This window comes from Triticum aestivum, chromosome 5D (genome assembly GCF_018294505.1).
Source record: "Triticum aestivum cultivar Chinese Spring chromosome 5D, IWGSC CS RefSeq v2.1, whole genome shotgun sequence".
In the NCBI taxonomy this organism is placed as follows: Eukaryota; Viridiplantae; Streptophyta; class Magnoliopsida; order Poales; family Poaceae; genus Triticum; species Triticum aestivum.
Window position 1 is genome coordinate 107931081 of NC_057808.1, and position 6858 is coordinate 107937938.

A 6858-nucleotide genomic window follows, 5' to 3' on the forward strand; every position below is an offset into this window, starting at 1 on the left:
AGCGCGAACTTATTTTGTCGTCGTCCTTTTTGTGGGGGGGGGAGGGGGGAGGGAGGGGGGTGGGTGGCTGGGTGCTAAGCGCCCGTCCGACACACGCGACCACCACGACACGACCCTGGTCTGCCTGGTGTGCCTACATTTGAGAATGCAAACGAATCTTCTTTCATTTGCAAACGAATCTGTATGTATTACCATGCCCGTGTTTTCCTTGCAATAATTAGTCATTCGAAATGAGATACTATAAATTAATTAATGAGGAGTTATTTGAAAAAAAACGAAACGGTATCCACGCTAACGTGGATTAGAGTGTGTGTCACATAATTAGTTATTTGAATTAGAGTGTGTGTCACATAGCGATCTCCAAGTCTAACGTGGATTTCGCATTTCACTGTATCCACGCTACTTTTTTTAATACAAATTCATATGTATATGATGAACACCATGGTAGTGAGAAAACTTTTGGATGGATTCAAACATATGACCTACAAAACAGCACAACAAATCGAGTCAATGTCAACTTTTCGAAACCTAGTATGGCACGAATTCGAAATAACTACCCATATGCATGGTCCTCAGTTCAAATCTTACAATGTACACCAAATTGAAACATCGATATTAAGTCTCGTACTATCTACATTCAAATGTTGTTTTTAGCCCCCCCCCACACACACGGTACATACTTCCTGTATTGGTCAATCTTCCTCTCCTAACCACCTTAGGAAGCTATCGGTTTCCAACACACATCCATTCTTTCTCTCCATGTTTCGATCTCTAACTCTCTCAACTACACAACCCCCCTTTTCCACTCTGTTACGAAATGTATTTACCTCACACACCCGCCATTGCACCCCATGCCGAGCTCTCTCTCTCTCTCCCTCTCCCTCTCACCCTCTCGCGCTAAATACATGCATTGCCTATCTAGCCCCCCAACCTCTCATGCGCACGCATGCACATTGTCTATCTAGCTCACTCCCTCGAGACTGTCTCACTCTTTCTTCCGCACGGCGGGCCACAATCGCTCAATCTCGCTCTCTTTAGCCGAGTCTCGTTTAACCTTGTTTTCTTTCCCACACAAATGATATATCTCCCTGTTCGGGCCTCGATCGACACACTCTATACTCTCTCATGCAGATTGTCTATCTAGGTCAGTCCATCGAAGCCTCCCCCACTCTTTCAACCTGCCATGCTCTCTCTCTCTCTCCCTCTCTCTCCCTCTCTATCTCTCTTCGTATGTCTCGGTTGACCTCGCTCTTTCTCGGACAAAAACGATATATCACAACGTTTGAGCCCAATTCGACTTATTCACATTGTATACTCTCTCACGCACATTGTCTATCTAGGTCACTCTCTCCATCCCGTCTCACTCTTTCGATCGCACGACGACCCTATGTGATCGATTGACCTTGCTTCTTCCCATGCACAAAATATATCTACATTTAGCAACCAGACCTCAAACAGTCTGATCTCTGTGCATAAGTGTCATCCCTGGATCGGTAATGCTGACACACACACAGTACTTGAAGGATTTATAACAGAGTAGCAATCACACCCTTATTACATCGAATGTCTCAAAAGAGAACTTATTACAATAAATATGGCTTAAGGCCATCTAATACGATAACAGCGGAAGGCTTGGAAGATAAAGTGAGTCCATCAACTCCAACGGCATCACTGAGAGAAAGATCACGACCTAAGGCTCCTTACCCGTAGTCTGAAAAGTCTGCAACATGATACGTTGCAGCCCGAAAACGGGCCAGCACATGGAATATGCCGGCAAGGTAACACAAAAGAGTAATGAACAGAATAATGCTATCACTACATGCATATATGGCTGCTGGTGGCTGTATGGTTAAATATGTTTTGCGAAAAGCCAATTTTTCCCTACTGCAAAGGAATATATTTTATTTAACTATCATGGTGGTTGTTAAACATTGAGAATGGTAAACCCCATCTCAATCCCAATTAAAAGTAATTAATAACCCAATCAAGTTTTATAATTAAGAGTGATGAGATCCACATGATAATCCAAGAACTAGATACTCAAAACGTCCATAAACGGGGACACGGCTAACCATGATTAGATTGTACACTCTGCAGAGGTTTGTGCACTTTTCCCCACAAGACTCGATCTCCTCCGTTGGATTTCTCGCACTACAAAATGTTTGATAAACGGATGACCGAGACACAGTCTTTCCGAAGAGGTCCCCTTAACCGATAGATAGGCCGGTACACCTACAATCCCCTACATCTGCTAGCCCATCATGGAAAGGTTTCCCACAACTTACTCAACTATGCCAGAGCCCATAATGGCATGTGGCTGCACACGGAAGTTTCTAGCATGAAAAATCTTATGATCCCTTTGTGCCTGGGTGGCAGTCCATAGGAGAATCACACGGTACCCCAGGATTTCCAAAAATACAGGCAATCACTGGAATTCCCTAGGTGCCTCAATCCACCCAGATGTGTATTAAAGTTGCCACCTTAAGTTAACCATTATTTAACAATGCTCACATCTGTCATGAAAACTCTCAAAACCCAAACCACGTCTACGAGCATAGCATAGCAATATAAGCAACGTAGAAGTAACTCCCAAGGTTTGATAATAAACAGGTGAATAGGTACTACCTCATCTACTTCCCAAACCCACAATTTAATTCAGATCCTAACCATGCAATTGTTCGAGGGTTGATCTAATGCAATAAAACTGGGTAGTAAAGAGGTATGATCAAAGTGATACTTGCATTGTTGATGATCCGCGAAACCAAGAGACTCGTAGTAGCACGCTTCACACTCCGGGTACTCTATCGCAAACAGACAAGCATACAATAAGCAATTAAGCAAGGGCACGGGTAAAAATCAAATAAGAGATCTAACCAGAAAGTTCAACTTAAGAACTCCGGTTTGCAAAAAGAATCAAATCAAACGAAGCAACAAAACTCAAACGGCAAAAGAAACAAGCTTCGTTTACTAATCTGGACTAAAGTCAATTTTTACAGTGGCAAAATCTTGTTTAAGTTGGTTAAATAGAAAGATGGTTTCGAGACAAAACTCTAGGCGCTTGAATCTCCTGATTATGATAAACGAGCGAAAAGTTATACTAAAACGAAAATCGGTTCAGAAATCGCGATCGAAAATAATCACGGAAAAATCCGAGAAAAAGAAAAACTGACGAACAGACTAACGAACGAACGTTCGCTGTCTGCGGCTAACGAGTGAACACCGTTCGTTAAAACAAACGTACGGATGAATGTCCGCTAAATAAATAAACCGAAAAAAATAAAACCGATCTATTCTAAAAAAACGAAAGATAGGGTTTTCTAAAAAACCGAATCGGTTTTAAAATAAAACCGAATGACGGCGACGGCAGCGTATACCTCCGGCGAGGCTCGGGCGAGGCAGGGCGGCTGCGGCGGCAACGGGGCTCCGGCAGGCGGCGGCGGAGGGCGGCGGCTGCGGCGACTTGGGGTCCCAAGGGGACCCCGAGCTCGGCTTATAAAGGGAGGGGGGGGCGGAGGCGGCTTGGTTGAGGGGGCACAGCGGCGGCGATGCGTGTTCGGCTCGGACTCGCCCGGCGATGTCGGCGGCGGCGCGGGTTGGGCCGGCCGGCTCGGCTGGGCTTCGGCCCAGTCGGGCGCTGACTTTTTTTTTAAAATAACGTTCCTCCAAAAATAAATCCTAGAAAAATAAATAAAATCTAAAAATGCCAAAACAAATTTTCACCGTCTAAATAAAATATTTAGAACAAGATGAACATTTTCTTGGCCCTAAAATGCAATGTTGAAAACGTGCAATTTTTCTAATTCAAATAAAATTGCAATAAAATCCAAATAAAATATTTATTTGGTTTTTATTATTTTCCTCTAATATTTCATCCATATTGGAGAATTCATTTTATCTCCTCTCATATATTTTTATTTTTGAAATATTAGGAAGGGAAAATAATCAAAACCAAATGATCCTCCTTTCAAAATTTGAGAAAACTCAAATATGAAAATAACGTAATCCCCAACTCTCTCCGTGGGTCCTTGAGTTGTGTAGAATTTCTAGGATCAAGCCAAAATGCAATAAAATATGATATGCGATGATGATCTAATGTATAACATTCCAAATTGAAAATTTGGGATGTTACAAACCTACCCCCCTTAATATGAATCTCGCCCTCGAGATTCGGGTTGGCTAGAAAATAGGTGAGAGTGATCCTTCCGTAGGTCTTCTTCTCGCTCCCAGGTGGCTTCATCTTCGGTATGGTGACTCCACTGAACCTTGCAAAACTTGATTACTTTGCTGCGTGTGACTCGGCTAGCAAACTCAAGTATCTTGACTGGCTTCTCCTCATAGGTCAAATCGCTATCCAACTGTATCGCTTGCAGCGGCACTGTATCTCTCAGAGGAATATCAGCCATCTCCGCGTGGCACTTCTTCAACTGAGAAACATGGAACACATCGTGAACTCTGGACAATCCTTCTGGCAATTCCAACTTGTAAGCAACTTCTTCCATACGTTCCAAAACTTTGTATGGTCCCACAAAATGTGGCGCTAACTTTCCCTTAACTCCAAAGCGCTTTACTCCTCGAAGTGGGGATACACGAATATACACTCTGTCTCCAACCTCGTAAACTGTCTCCTTGCATTTAGAATCCGCATAGCTCTTCTGCCTGGACTGGGCTACCTTGAGTCTATCGCGAATCAGTTTAACCTTCTCTTCAGACTCTTTAATCAAATCTGGTCCAAACAACTGTCGGTCTCCAACTTCGTCCCACAACAACGGTGTTCTGCACCTCCTTCCGTACAAGGCTTCGAAAGGGGCCATCTTCAAACTGGCTTGATAACTGTTGTTATAAGAGAACTCTGCATAAGGCAAATTATCGTCCCAACTAGATCCATAGTCTAGCGCACAAGCTCTCAACATGTCCTCCAGAATCTGATTTACTCTCTCAGTCTGTCCATCTGTCTGCGGGTGAAAAGCTATTTTGAACTCTAGCCTGGTTCCCAAAGTTTCATGCAACTGTTTCCAAAACTTTGAAGTAAACTGGGTTCCTCTATCTGATACAATGGTCCTCGGAACTCCATGCAGATGTAGACATACGATCCTGGTCATGTATATCTTTGCCCACTTAGCGCTGGTGTAAGTGGTCTTTCCTGGGATGAAATGAGCTACTTTCGTCAAACGATCGACTACAACCCATATCGAGTCATAGCCTGAACGAGTTCTGGGTAATCCCGTGATAAAATCCATGCCTAGCTTATCCCACTTCCATTCGGGTATCGGCAATGGTTGTAGCAATCCAGCTGGCTTCTGATGTTGTGCCTTCACTCTCTGACATACATCACAAACTGCTACATACTCCGCAATATCCTTCTTCATTCCGGTCCACCAGAAACTGTCCTTCAAATCCAGATACATCTTGGTATTTCCTGGGTGAATCGAATATTGCGTATCATGGGCCTCTTGCAGAATCAACTTCCTGATCTCTTGATCATTGGGCACATATACGCGGTCCTCAAACCATAAGGTATCGTGCTCATCCTCACGAAATCCTTTAGCCTTTCCTTTAATCATTCTTTCCTTTATCTCGGCAATCTCCTTGTCCGTCTTCTGAGCTTCTCTGATCTTATCCATCAAAGTAGACTGAATTTCCAATGCTGCTACATAACCCTCTTGGAACTATTTCCAAACATAGCTCGCGAAGATCCTCTGCTAAGTCCTTGGGTAACTCTCCGGTCATGAGTGCATTGACATGACTTTTGCGGCTCAACGCATCAGCTACTACGTTAGCCTTTCCGGGATGATAATGTAATCTCATATCATAATCCTGAATGAGCTCCAACCACCTCCTCTGCCTGAGATTCAACTCCTTCTGTTGTGATCCGTGTATACCTCACAATGGTTTCTGATGAGAAAATGTCTCCATGTCTTCGACGCATGCACTACGGCTGCTAACTCCAAATCATGCGTAGCATAGTTTAACTCATGGGGTTTAACCTGTCGTGAGGCATATGAAACAACTCTTCCCTCCTGCATAAGTACGGCTCCAAGTCCTCGACGTGAAGCATCGCAGTATACTTCATAATCTTTGCGTTGATCTGGCAGAATCAACACTGGTGATGTAACCAAGCGTCTCTTCAACTCCTGAAAACTAGCCTCACATTCCTCAGTCCATTTGAATTTGGTTTCCTTCTTCAACAACTCCGTCATCGGCTTTGCAATCTTTGAGAAATTCTCAATGAACCTCCGGTAGTATCCTGCGAGTCCAAGAAAACTCCGGATCTCTCCAACTGACGTGGGTGACTCCCAGTTTGTCACAGTGATAACCTTGGTGGGGTCTACTGCTATTCCTTCTCCGGATATAACATGTCCAAGAAATCCAACTTCCTTCAGCCAAAATTCACATTTGCTGAACTTGGCGTATAGCTGATGTTCTCTGAGCTTCCCAAGTACCAATCGCAAATGCTCTTATGTTCTTCTTCATTCTTTGAGTAGACCAGTATATCATCAATGAACACCACAACGAACTTATCCAAAAACTCCATAAACACTTTGTTCATCATATTCATCAAATAGGCAGGTGCGTTAGTCAGACCAAATGACATAACGGTATACTCATGCAGCCCATATCTCGTGGTAAAAGCTGTCTTAGGTATATCCTGCTCTCGAATCTTCTGCTGGTGATACTCTGATTGCAAATTGATTTTGGAAAACACTTTAGCTCCTTGCAGCTGGTCAAACAAATCATTGATCATCGGCAGTGGGTACTTATTCTTGATCGTCACCTCATTCAGTCCTCGATAATCAACAACCATCCTTAATGATCCATCCTTCTTCTCCACTAGAAGTACTGGTGATCCCCAAGGTGACG